Source organism: Balaenoptera ricei, chromosome 14 (genome assembly GCF_028023285.1).
Source record: "Balaenoptera ricei isolate mBalRic1 chromosome 14, mBalRic1.hap2, whole genome shotgun sequence".
Lineage (NCBI taxonomy): Eukaryota > Metazoa > Chordata > Mammalia > Artiodactyla > Balaenopteridae > Balaenoptera > Balaenoptera ricei.
Genome location: NC_082652.1, coordinates 70,083,326 through 70,096,895, shown reverse-complemented (window position 1 = coordinate 70,096,895; position 13,570 = coordinate 70,083,326). Strand labels below are relative to the sequence as shown.

The 13,570-nt window shown below is 47.1% G+C and overlaps 1 protein-coding gene across 4 annotated transcripts in view; it reads left to right on the top strand.

The window, feature by feature from the left end:
- The window catches only part of MYO5B (myosin VB), a 370,856-nt gene that overhangs the window by 264,202 nt on the left and 93,084 nt on the right, over positions 1–13,570 (top strand). The window lies entirely within an intron of this gene.

The following is a 13,570-nucleotide window of genomic DNA, read 5'->3' as shown; positions in this document are numbered from 1 at the left end:
GAATATTACTCAGCCATAAAAAGGAACAAAATTGAGTCACTTTTAGAGACGTGGATGGATCTAGAGACTGTCATACAGAGTGAAGTAAGTCAGAAACAGAAAAACAAATATCGTATATTAACGCATGTATGTGGAACCTTGAAAAATAGTACAGATGAACCAGTTTGCAGGGCAGAAGTTGAGACACAGATGTAGAGAACAAACGTATGGACACCAAGGGGGGAAAGCTGCGGGGGGGTGGGGATGGTGGTGTACTGAATTGGGCGATTGGGATTGACATGTATACACTGATGTGTATAAAATTGATGACTAATAAGAACCTGCTGTAAAAAAAAATAAATTAAATAAAATTTAAAAATTAAAAAAAAAAGATGTTGGCTGTGGGTTTGTCATATGTGTTCTTTATTATGTTGAGGTAGGTTCCCTCTATGTGCACTTTCTGGAGAGTTTTTATCATAAATGGGTGTTGAATTTTGTCAAAAGCTGTTTCTGCATCTGTTGAGATTATCATATGGTTTTTATCCTTCAGTTTGTTAATATGGTGTATCCCATTGATTGATTTGCATATATTGAAGAATCCTTGCATTCCTTGAGTAAACCCCATTTGATCATGGTGTATGATCCTTTTAATGTGCTGTTAGATTCTGCTTGCTAGTATTTTGTTGAGGATTTTTGTATCTATGTTCATCAGTGTTATTGGCCTGTAATTTTCTTTTTTTGTGACATCCTTGTCTGGTTTTGGTATCAGTGATGGTGGCCTCGTGCAATGAGTTTGGGAGTGTTCCTCCCTCTGCTGTTTGTTGGAAGAGTTTGAGAATGATAGTTGTTAGCTCTTCTATAAATGCTTGATAGAATTTGCCTGTGAAACCATCTTGCCCTGGGCTTTTTTTTGCTGGAAGATTTTTAATCACAGTTTCAACTTCAGTGCTTGTGATTGATCTGTTCATATTTTCTATTTCTTCCCGGTTCAGTCTTGGAAGGTTGTACTTTTCTAAGAATTTGTCTATTTCTTCCAGGTTGTCCATTTTACTGGCATATAGCTGCTTGTAGTAGTCTCTCATGATCCTTTGTATTTATGCTGTGTCACTTGTTAGTTCTACTTTTTCATTTCTAATTCTGTTGATTTGGGTCCTCTCCCTTTTTTTTCGTGATGATTCTGGCCAATGGTTTATCAATTTTGTTTATCTTCTCAAAGAACCAGCTATTAGTTTTATTGATCTTTGCTATAGTTTCCTTCATTTCTTTTTCATTTATTTCCAATCTGATCTTTATGATTTCTTTCCTTCTGCTAGCTTTAGGGTTTTTTTCTTCTTCTTTCTCTAATTGCTTTAGGTGTAAGGTTAGGTTATTTGAGGTTTTTCTCGTTTCTTGAGGTAGGATTGGGTTGGTATAAACTTCCCTCTTAGACTGCTTTTGCTGCATCCCATAGGTTTTGGGTTGTCATGTTTTCATTGTCATTTGTTTCTGGGTATTTTTTGATTTCCTCTTTAATTTCTCAGTGATCTCTTGGTTATTTAGTAGTGTGTTGTTTAGCCTCAATGTGTTTGCATTTTTTACAGTTTTTTTCCCTGTAATTGATATCTAGTCTCATAGCATTGTGGTCGGAAAAGATGCTTATACAATTTCAATTTTCTTAAATTTACGGAGGCTTGATATGTGACCCAAGATGTGATCTATCCTGGAGAATGTTCCGTGTGCACTTGAGAAGAAAGTGTATTCTGTTGTTGTTGGATGGAATGTCCTGTAAATATCAATTAAGTCCATCTGGTCTAATGTGTCATTTAAAGCTTGTGTTTCCTTATTTATTTTCTGTTTGGATGATCTGTCTGTTGGTGTAAGTGGGGTCTTAAAGTCTCCCACTATTACTGTGTTACTGTTGATTTCCACTTTTATGGCTGATAGCATTTGCCTCATGTATTGAGGTGCTCCTCTGTTGGGTGCATAAATATTTATAGTTGTTATGTCTTCTTGGATTGATCCCTTGATCATTATATAGTGTCCTTCTTTGTCTCGTGTAATAGTCTTTATTTTAAAGTGTATTTTGTCTGACATGAGCATTGCTACTCCAGCTTTCTTTTGATTTCCATTTGGATGGAATACCTTTTTCCATCCCCTCACTTTCAGTCTTTATGTGTCCCTAGGTCTGAAGTGGGTTTCTTGTAGGCAGCATATATATGGGTCTTGTTTGTGTATCCATTCAGCCAGTCTATGTCTTTTGGTTGGAGCATTTAATCCATTCACATTTAAGGTAATTATCAATATGTATGTTCCTATGACCATTTTCTTAATTGTTTTGGGTTTGTTTTTGTAGGTCCTTTTCTTCTCTTGTGTTTCCCGCTTAGAGAATTTCCTTTAGCATCTGTTGTAGAGCTGGTTTGGTGGTACTGAATTCACGTAGCTTTTGCTTGTCTGTAAAGCTTTTGATTTCTCCATTGAATCTGAATGAGATCCTTGCTGGGTAGAGTAATCTTGGTTGTAGGTTTTTGCATTTCATCATTTTAAATATATCCTGCCATTCCCTTCTGGCCTGCAGAGTTTCTGCTGAAAGATCAGCTGTTAACCTTATGGGGATTCCCTTGTATGTTATTTGTTGTTTTTCCCTTGCTGCTTTTAATATTTTTTTGTATTTAATTTTTGATAGTTTCATTAGTAGGTGTCTCGGTGTGTTTCTCCTTGGGTTTATCCTGTATGAGACTCTCTGCATTCTCCAGACTTGATTGACTATTTCCTTTCCCATATTAGGGAAGTTTTCAGCTATAATCTCTTCAAATATTTTCTTAGACCCTTTTTTTTCTCTTCTTCTTCTGGGACCACTGTAATTCAAATGTTGGTGTGTTTAATGTTGTCCTATGGGTCTCTGAGACTGTCCTCAATTCTTTTCATTCTTTTTCTTTATTCTGCTCTGTGGTATTTATTTCCACTATTTTATCTTCCAGGTCACTTATCCATTCTTCTGCCTCAGTTATTCTGCTATTGATTCCTTCTAGAGAATTTTTAATTTCATTTATTGTGCTGTTCATCACTGTTTGTTTGCTCCTTAGTTCTTTTAGGTCCTTGTTAAACGTTTGTTGTATTTTCTCCATTCTGCTTCTGAGATTTTGGATTATCTTTACTATCATTACTCTGAATTCTTTTTCAGGTAGACTGCCTATCTGCTCTTCATTTGTTTGGTCTTGTGGGATTTTACCTTGCTTCTTCATCTGCTGCATATTTCTCTGTCTTCTCATTTTATTTAACTTACTGTGTTTGAGGTCAGAAAGCAGGCTGCAGGACCATAGTTCCTCTTACTTCTCTCACCCAGTACGTGAGGTTGGTCCAGTGGCTTGTGTAGGCTTCCTGGTGGAGGGGACTGGTCCCTGTGTTCTGGTGCGTGGGGCTGGATCTTGTCCCTCTGATGGGCAGGGCCGCATTCGGTGGTGTGTTTTGGGGTGTCTGTGAGCTTAGTGTGACTTTAGGCAGCCTGACTGCTAATGGGTGGGGTTGTGTTCCTGTCTTGCTTGTTGTTTGTATGAGGCGTCCAGCACTGGAGCTTGCTGGCCCTTTAGGTGGAGCTGGGTTTTAGTGTTGGGATGGAGACCTCTGGGAGAGCTCTGACCGATTAATATTACATGGGCCCAGGAGTTCTCTGGTGGTGCAACGTCCTGGACTCAGCTCTCCCACCTCAGAGGCTCAGACCTGTCCCCCAGCTGGAGCACCAAGACCCTGCAAGCCACACGGCATGGAAGAAAAGGAAGAAGAAACAAACAAACAAACAAAGAGACAAAACCCCAAGACAAATGGTAAAAGCAAAACTAAACAGCCAAAGTCACATGAAGAAACATACACACAAGCACTCACAAAAAGAAAAGAAAAAAAGAGAATGAAGAAGAGGAGAGCAACCAAACCAATAAACAAGCTCAAAAACTAAAACAAACACTAAAAAGTAAACTAATAAATACACAGAACCAGGAACAAATCAAATGCAGAAAGCAAACTAAAAAAAGGCAGTGAAAGCATAAAGCAAACACACAAAAACGATAAAAAAAATGTAAAGACAAAAGAAAGATGAAAACAAAAGGAAAAAATACAAAACAACAAAGTAGTAAAGTAAAAATAGGTAATATAGTTTAAAATAAAATGAGAACAAAGCAAAACAAAGAAAAAAAACAAACACAAAGAAAAAAACACAGTATAACAAAAAAGTACAGTAGAAAGAAGAAAAAAATAATGAATAAAATTAAAAATATATTAAAAGTAAAAGCATAAGAAAGAAAATAAAAAGTAAATAAAAAATTAAAATTAAAAGAATAATCATAAAAAAAGAACAACAAAGCAAAACAAACAAACAAAAAATAGTGATGTTTTCCTGGGGCCTCAGCTGTCAGTGTCCGTGTCCCCCCAGTGAGCCACAGCCAATCGCTGCCCATCCAGGAAGTCTTCTAATACTTCTCGGTAGGTCTCTGGACCTGCCATGGGCCTTGTTGGGCCAGCTGAGCCTCTGATCTGCCCTTCCTCCTGCATGTACTTGTCCCCAAAGTCCACAGCCTCAATTGTGGGAACACTCGTTGTCTATTCAGGTATTCCATGCATGCGGGGTTCACCAAGCCAATTGCAGGGATTTAACCCCCTGCTCCTGCAGCTGCACAGAGAGATTTCCCTTTCTCTTCTCTGGTTGCAGAGCCCCTGGGGTTCAGCTTTGGCTTTGGCCCTGCCTCTGCATGTGAGCTGCCCTCAGGTGTCTGTTGCCCTCCCAGGCAAGAGGGGGTGAAAGCAGAGGCTGATTAAGGCTCACTTGCTGACTCAGGCCGGGGGGAGGGAGGGATACAGCAGTCACAATTGGAATGTGCAGGTGTGCCTGCGGCAGCAGAGGCTGGCACAGAGTTGCAAGAGCCTGAGGCGTGCTGTGCCTTCTCCCAGGGAAGTTAGTCCCGCATTGCGGGACCCTTGGCAGTGGCGGGCTGTACAGGCTGCCGGAGGGTGTGGGCAGTGACCTGCCTTGCACACAGGACCCTTGGTGGCAGCGGCAGCAGCCTCTGGATTCCGAGATGAGAGCTGCAGCTCACGCTCACACTTGTGTAGGCATTGCCCTGCCGTCTGTGAGCACGCGGAGCAGGAAGCTCCTATGGTGGGCCCGCCCCGCTTCTCCTGCAGCCCGCCACGGTGGATTCTTGCTGTCCAGCAGGCCCAAGTTTTTTCCCAGACTCCCTCCCGGCTAGCTGTGGTGCACTAGGCCCTTCAGGCTGTGTTCACGCAGCCAACCCCGGTCCTCTCCCTGCGATCCGACCTCCGAAGCCGGAGCCTCGGCTCCCAGCCCCTGCCTGCCCCAGCGGGTGAGCAGACAAGCCTCTCGGGCTGGTGAGTGCTGGTCGGCACCGATCCTCTGTGCAGGAATCTCTCCAGCCTGCCCTCCACACCCCTGTTGCTGCACTCTCCTCCGTGGCTCCAAAGCTTCCCCCAGCCCTACCAGTGAGGGGGCTTCCTAGTGTGTGGGAACTTTTCCTCCTTCCCAGCTCCCTCCCAGAAGGGCAGGTCCTGTCCAGATTCCTTTGTCTCTTTTTTTTTTTTTTTCCTGTTTTCTTTTGCCCTACCCAGTTACATGGGGATTTTCTTGCCTTTTTGGAAATCTGAGTTCCCCTGCCAGCATTCAGTAGGTGTTCTGTAGGAGTCGTTCCACATGTAGATTTAGTTCTGATGTATTTGTAGGGAGGAAGCTCATCTCCACGTCTTACTTCTCTGCCGTCTTGAAGGTCCTCCCCACCACATTTTTATCTGGTGCTTTTCAGCACATTTTCAAAGCTGGGGACTTCATCTGGAGTCAGATTCGGGAACAGGTAATTCCTCAGTGTGGCAGAGGTGAGCCTTGGCTTGCTCCACCTGTGAGGTTGTGGTAAAGGTGATAAGAAGTTGTCCCTGCCTTGAGTGGCACTGGCTTAATGACAGAAGTCACAGCCCAGGCCCTCCAGTCTCCCCTCCCGGTGTTCACCACTCACTCATATTCTTGGCTCAGTGTCCACGGCCAGTAACCCCCTTCTGATACTCAGGGGGACATGCTCCCCTCCCCCGTGTGATCTTCTGTGATCCTCTCCGTAACCTTCTCCAGCTCCACACCCCCAACCCATGTCCTCGGTCCCGTTCTGGCCTGCTGAGCCAGCGCAGCCCCCCAGGCCCTGGCTCCAGGAGGGCTCCAGCTCTTCATGCCCCTACCCAGTTGTGAAGTCCAAGGTCATACAGGGCTCTGAGGCAGGCGGCTTGTTCTGCACTGCTCTACCTGGCTCTGTGCTGAAGCGCTGACTACACCAAAACCACAGCCCCAGGGGCCTGGCCTCCCCTTTCACCTTACACACACCTCTCATAGGAACAGCCCAGTGCCTCAGGGTGATTGAGTCTGTGAATTCAGCAGCTGTCTAATCAGTTTTCCCTGATTTATCCTGCCTTTGGCAGGCAATCCAGGGCTGCTTGTGGGTTTGTTTTGGCTCACAGTTTGAGGTTCTCAGAGGTGCCACTACCCTAGGGAACATGTCCCAGGAATGTCAAGTCACAGCAGTGAGAACACGGGTCCCAGTGCACAGTGAGAGGCCTCAGACTGCTGTCCAGAGAGTGGGACCCAAGCCTCTGGACGAGGGAGTGGGGGGCACTCAGAGCAGCACTGGGCTGGGCAGCAGGTGGTTCCAGGAGTGGTGGAGGAGTGCTTAGCAGTGCAGCTGAAAAGTAGGCAGTGGTTGCAGGGAGGACCAAGGTGCAAATATTCAGCAGTTTTGAAAGTAACTTCCCCAAATCCCTAGACTTTGCAGCCTTGGGTATTCCCGGGGCAGTAGGGATCCCCAGACCTTCCTGTTCAGTCTTCCTACCGAATGCATGCTGCCTGTATTACTTTCAAGAAGCTAAGGGGAAGTAAAATCCGGCTGTGTTTATAGGGATGGTCTCTGCCTTATGCTCTGTGGTGCCTTCTGTTTGGGTTTGTAAAATTAGGTGATTTAAGTTGAAGACTGTATCCAACTCAAGCTCCTGCCAGACACGCAGAGTGTATTATGCACCTACTGTATGTCTGGTCTTGAGGGGAAGACCCTCAGGAGTGGAGGCGGGGATCTCCCTGCCAGCCAGCAAAGGGTGAAGAGGGGGGGACAGGATGGTGCCGGGGAAGAGCTTGGCCTGAGTGAGGGCGGGGGGCCCGCAGAGGGCTGTGGGCAGGGACCAGAGCCCAGCGGGGGCAGCGGAGTGACAGCAGAGTGACCTCAAGGGCAGGGCACACCAAGTCAGAAAGGGTGCTGAGCTGCACTCAGCCCCGGCATTTCTGTTAGGTCCTTGCTTCCCCATCCCTGAGGCTCCTTAGAAGGGACGGTCTGAGGATAAGCCTGGGTTTCCTGCTGGTCAAACTGGTGGGGACTCGGAGTGTCCCGTTGGATTAGGGGTAGTACTGTGAACGTGACACTTTCAAACTCACTGGCCGCCAGTCACAAGTATAGCAGGGGAGGCAAGCTGAACACCAAATTAAGGAATAATACAAAACCCGACAGCGTGGGCACCATCTTCCGCCAGGTTTAACCGCTCTGGGAATTCAGGGTCATTCAGCATAATCTGATTCAGCTTCTAGTAACAGATGGACTTTTAACCAACAGTTATTACTTTTGTCAAGTCATGGGACCGTACATTTAAAAAGGGGTGCATTTTGCTGTATGGAAATGATACTGTAAATCTGACTTTAAAAAATAAGGCAGCCTGCTGCAGCCTTCTAGCAGCACCCATGGCTCTGACCTAAGCAGGTTAGGGATTCCCATGGAATTGGTCGCACCTGGGCATTTTGCGTTTCTCGGGAGCCATCCTGTTGGATGTGGAGCTGCCTCAGATACACTCTGCAGGGTGAGAAAGAATCAGGAGATGGTGCTGTGAAGAAGTGGGTTCTGCGACCCCCATGCGACAGGCCACGAAGCCAAATGAAGTAAAAAGCAGCCATCGGGAAAATCACTTCTCCTGGAGAAGACACCTAGTGGCGGGTGGGACCAGTGGGCTGAGATTTAAATGAGAAACGTGGAGACGGGGTAGCCGTGGACTGAAAGGGGCAGCACGCAGGGTGGGTCTCCTCAGCCTGTGATGGGTGCCAGAAGCTGCAGAGGAGGCGTGGGGACCAGGACAGCAGAGTGCTCCGGATTCCTCCAGGTGGAAAAGCTTCCCTACAGTCATGAATGTATCGTCAGACCCAGACTGAGCCGCAAACTACAGCTGCTGCTCAGTAACCACGGCCAGGTGAGAGGGTGTTTGCTTATGGAAAATGGTAGTTTCCAGGCTGCTCGTAACAAAACTCTCCCCCCCAGCGCTAAGGCTGTTGTGGATGCTGTGGACGTAAGCGTGTCTACGCCGAATTCAGACCCCGAGTTCCCTGCCCTCCCCGTGTCCCGGTCATCAGTCCCTCCCTCTTGGAGGAACAAACTGGTTAGGGCTGATAGGATTTGAGATGTCAGTGCCTGTTTTCTCATAAATCACATACTTGGATTTTAGCAGGAATTTTGTGAAAATGATACTTTGACCCCTGGAAGCAATTCTAGTGAATGAAGATACAGACACCATCTCAGGTTGGGGAGACGGTGTTAGGGACCCACAAAGGAAGGCCTGGGTCGGAGAGGCAAGCTCTGCCCTGTTGACTAGGATTCTCTGTTTCATGGAACCCAGCCTGCGGAGCCGACGAGGATGGACCTGCCTAATTAATATATTACTGTTGAGGCAGTGGAAGGAAAGCAGGCTGCGGACGGGGAGGTGAATACCCTTCTGTCTCCTGACCTGGGCAAGGCTGCTCTCATGAGAGTTTACTGTGGATCAAGACCAAGGGCTTGTGGTTTCCTAAGACGTCGCCCCAGAGGCTACAGCTTGTGAGCAGCTTCGAAGCCTGTGGTGGAGGCGGGGGAAGTGGCTTTCCCGCATTCATCCACCCTGCGAACCCCATGTTCCCTTCAACACACCTCTGAGGGGGTCAAGCAAGCACTGAGATCATCTCCCCGGATGACAGGGAAATGGAAACACTGAGAAGAAAGTTTCAGGGGGAAAGCGTGCCCAGAGCTGCTGTGTAAGCAGGGGTCACATGAGGGGAGAGGGGTTCTGGGCAAAGGGAAAGTCGCGTTTACAGAATATGAAATGGTCCTATCTGTCTGGAGAGAGCCCATGGTGGTGGCAGGCGAGGGTGGGAGCAGGAACCGTCCAAGAATAGGAGGCTCGGCCTTGCCTGCCCGGTGAAGGCGTTTGGACTTGACTCTGGAGGCTCTGGGGGTGGAAGGGTGTGAAGCGGGGGAGAGGTGCGATCAGATGTGACTCGCTTTTCGACAGGTCTCCCTGGCAACTGTGCAACGTAAGTTGGAGGGAGACTGGAGTCAGCAGCGCACTGGCGGCGTTGCGCTTGTCCAGCCGGGAGGAGATGCTGAGGGCTCTTGGCGAGGAGCACAGGGGCGGAGGAGGGAGGGCAGCAGTGGTGAGGGCCTTGGAGGCCCTGCATCTGACAGCGAGTTGTTGGTTAGAGCAGGTTCAAGGAAGTTGTCTGGGCAGAAGCCTGATTTCAGTAACTTGAGGAGAGAATAGGAGGTGAGGCAGTGGAGATGGCAAGTCTGAATTCCTTTCTGGAGGCTGAGCTGTGAAAAGGAGGAGGTGAGAGAGAGGAGAGGCGGGAGAGGCTTCCGGGAGAGGGAAGATGGGTGGATCCAGGTCTCCAGGAGGCAGGGGTGCGTGTGCAGGATGCCGGCTAGGGGAAGAAGCGTTCCCTCCCGTGAGAAGGGCCCGAGGGGTCGAAGGGCTGTGGACGCAGCTGAGTTTCTGGATGTAGAGCAGGAATTTGAAGTTTCCTGCTTGACAGCTGGCTTCCCTACGAGGGAGGAAACGAGGCATCTGCTAAGATGCAGCAGGGTTAGAAGTTTAAGAGAACAGAGGAAGAGGGGACAGGCTGTCCTACAAATAGGGGCGAGCAGTACCGAGTGCGGAGATGTGTTTACTGAGGTCAGAGACCGTAAAGTGAGATGTAGGAGTTGTCGGGGTCAACTCTCCCCTTCAATCTGGGCACAGTGTCTTAATCCATAGCAGTGACGCTCACAGTGAAATCTGATTTTATTTTCTGGCAGTAATACTAAATTATATCAAATTATCAGCAGGAGTCGATTAAGGGAAGAGGAGTTGATGTGTGATCTTAGCCAGCCACCCAGGTGTGGGAAAGGACAGGATGGGTGGTTGAGTTGGTCTAGAATTAGTGTTTGGCTGAGCGCACGGAGAGGGTGTTTTGTGAGGGTGGAAAAGTAAAGGCCCGGAAGTGGCCTTGGAGGAGATGGCTGCCAGGTGGGGAGGAAGGAGCCACTTCCGCCTAGAGCTGTTAGGACAGCAGTGTCCTGGAGGCCCAGCTATCGCGGAGGATTCGGGGTTGATGGGGGCAGGGTCATCTGAGAGGGCATCAGGGAGCCCACGGAGGTATGGGAAGGAGTGAGATAGTGACCGGGGAGGCGGTCGGGGTGGCAGTGGCCCAGGAAGACGGGACAAGGAGCAGAGATGGAATCACTGGCTTTGGGGTCCTTATCAGTCAGCTCTTGTCAGCTGTTCGGCTGGGGCAGGCTTTGGTCCCTGGAGATGTCCCAGGCCAGTGATGGCAGCCAGACATCTTCAAGAGACAGTACAGTTTCCGACAAGGTTCCAAGAGCACCTTGGTGAAAAGTTGTCCTGGGCCACAGGGTTTATACCCCAAGCTGTTGAGGGGCTTAGTAAGTCCAAGGACTTTCATTCCCCTCTCCCCCCACCGCCCCCATGTTTTCTCTGTTTTATTTCAATAACAAAGAGTAAAGTCAGGTTTAATGTATTTTTAAAAGCTTTATTAAGATAGAATTAATGAACCATTACAATTCACCTATTTAAAATACACAATTCAGTTTTTTTTTTTAGTATATTCAGAGTCATGCAGCCATCACCACCACAATCAATTTTAGAACATTTTCATCGTCCCCTAAAGAAACCCCTTAGCAGTCACTCTCCATTCCCCCACAGCCCTAGGCAACCACTAATCTACTTCCTATCTCTGGAGATTTGCCTGTCTGGGACATTTCATATAGATGGGGCCTTCACTTTTTGCTGTGACCAGTGGCCAACAGAGCAGACCAGAGGGACTAGCCCTGTGAGGGACAGTACCCACCTAGATAAGGACAGAGCTGGGGTCCAGGCTCCTGGTCCAGTGCCTTTGGAGAGGAGAGGAAGGAAGCTTGCATGAAGCTGCTGGCAGATTCTTTTTAAAGGATTTGATTCGCTGCATATTCCAGAGCTACTGATAACCACAGTCTATCGTAGATTTTATCAAAATACAAAATTTGCTTTCTATCTCCTACGCCTGTTCTAAATCTACTTTTGGAAAGATTTTTGGAAGTAACTACCTTCTGCCTAACCCTGCCTTTGTGGTTACCTTAAAAACTCTCTCGTCAGGCAGGAAAGCATCATAGTGAGGAGCACATACTCTAGAACCTGTCCTGGTTTGAACCCCAGTTCTGCTATTTCCCAGCTGTGTGACCTTGGGCAAGTTACCTAACCTCTCTGTCTCAGTCTCTTCATCTGTGAAATGTATATAGCCATAGTACCTAGCTCATAGGATTATTGCGAGGATTGAATGAGTTAATACATTGAAAATGTATAGAAAACTGCCTGGCAGTAAGTTCTTTGGGCATTTGCTTTGATTATTATCTGAGATTCTTAATGGTTGTGAATTCCTGCTGGCCCTTATTTTTAGTCAAGGGTGGGGGTGAGAAGGGAGACTGACCCTTGTCAGGAAATATGTATACCTATGACCTTGATTCCTGGCCTCCCTTACTCATTGATTTATGCAAGTCTGAGTTAGAGACTATGTGGAATTATGGAGTCTGCTGACAGAAGTCCAATTTCATTGTCAAGACAAGACGATTTTGATACCGGCAAATACAAGTGTTGACCAGGTGGGGCTTCTCATCATAGCCCTACGCTTTCAGTTCTGTCTTCCCCAGTTCCGCCAGTGCTGGGTCCATTGTGTTCCTGTTCTCCAGCCTCGCCTCCTGACAGCTCCGCCAGGCTGCCCTCTCGCTTCCCCCCATACCTGGTGTTTCTAAACACAGGATGCTTGGAGACAAATATAAAACAATATATTTTTAAATGCTGAATTAAATATATTTCATTTTGTCTGCCCAACACAATTAATAGCCTCCTTCAAGAAGGAGTTTTCTTAAAAATCCTGTGGCACTTAGCACTGGATATTCAATACTAGTTACACCAAGTTGGATATTGAGAAAAATCTGTTTGCTTACAAAGTATGTGAGAAATTTGTTCTCAAGTGTGTAAGCATTTTTCGTATGGCACAGGTTTTATTAATTTACTAAACAAAGCCCTTTTTATTTATTTATTTTTTAAAAAAATTTATTTATTTATTTATTTATTTATTTATGGCTGTGTTGGGTCTTCGTTTCTGTGCGAGGGCTTTCTCCAGTTGTGGCAAGCGGGGGCCACTCTTCATCGCGATGCACGGGCCTCTCACTGTCGCGGCCTCTCTTGTTGCGGAGCACAGGCTCCAGATGCGCAAGCTCAGTAATTGTGGCTCACGGGCCCAGCTGCTCCGCAGTATATGGCATCTTCCCAGACCAGGGCTCGAACCCGTGTCGCCTGCATTAGCAGGCAGATTCTCAACCACTGTGCCACCAGGGAAGCCCAACAAAGACCTTTTTAAATGGCTAGTGCAAGGGTCACCTTCAACCCTGACTGATCCAAATATACAACCTAAACTAATGAAAAGGGCAAGTCAGTTGGTGGCCCATAGCTGAGGAAGGGGCATGTGCAGTGATGCTCAAGGATGACAGATGGTGGGGAGCACCTTCCCATCAGAAGAGGTACCATCTTTCTTGATAATTTGAGTGGTGGTTACAGTGACTCCATGTTGTGTTTTCAACAAAGCAAGATGCTTTTTCACTTCTGAAGCCATCTCTAAAGATATTAAAAGAGGCTGCCCTTCAGAATTATTAATGTAGTAAATCTCTAACTTTAAATTTGGGGGAGGTAGAGGTTAGTACTGCATAGCTCAGTCACCAGGTACTTAGCACCCAATGCATGGCTGGAATCCAGTTTTAAGTTCTTTGAGGGACAGGAAAAAAACTGTAAGGCATACTTCCTGAACCCAACAAGCTTACTTTACAGTTTAGAGAGACAAGACAATACACAGAAACCAAATGATGAACAATATTAGGCAGTGCATGTGTAAGAGCTAAATTGGAAGAATTCCAAAGTGATATCAAGGGTCGTCAGGGAAGGCTCCAGAGGAGAGGACAGACTTGAGCTGAGCCTGGACACTGGTATTCAGATGACCCTAGAGAGAGAGAGAGGGCTTTCCTGCTGCAGGACTTGACCTGAGTGAGCAGGAGCTTGGCGCTGGACGTGGATGTGGTGTGTTCATGACCCTGAAGTCACTGGCCCCACCAGAGCAAAGAAGCATCTTCAGATTTATCCTGTGGGTTATGATTCTACTCCTGTGACCTTGGCCTCCACCCTCATCCTCTCCCAACTCTTCCAGCATCTGCCAAACAGCAGGTTCTTTGAGGCTCGGCGCACCCCTACAGGGTGCCAGCGTACA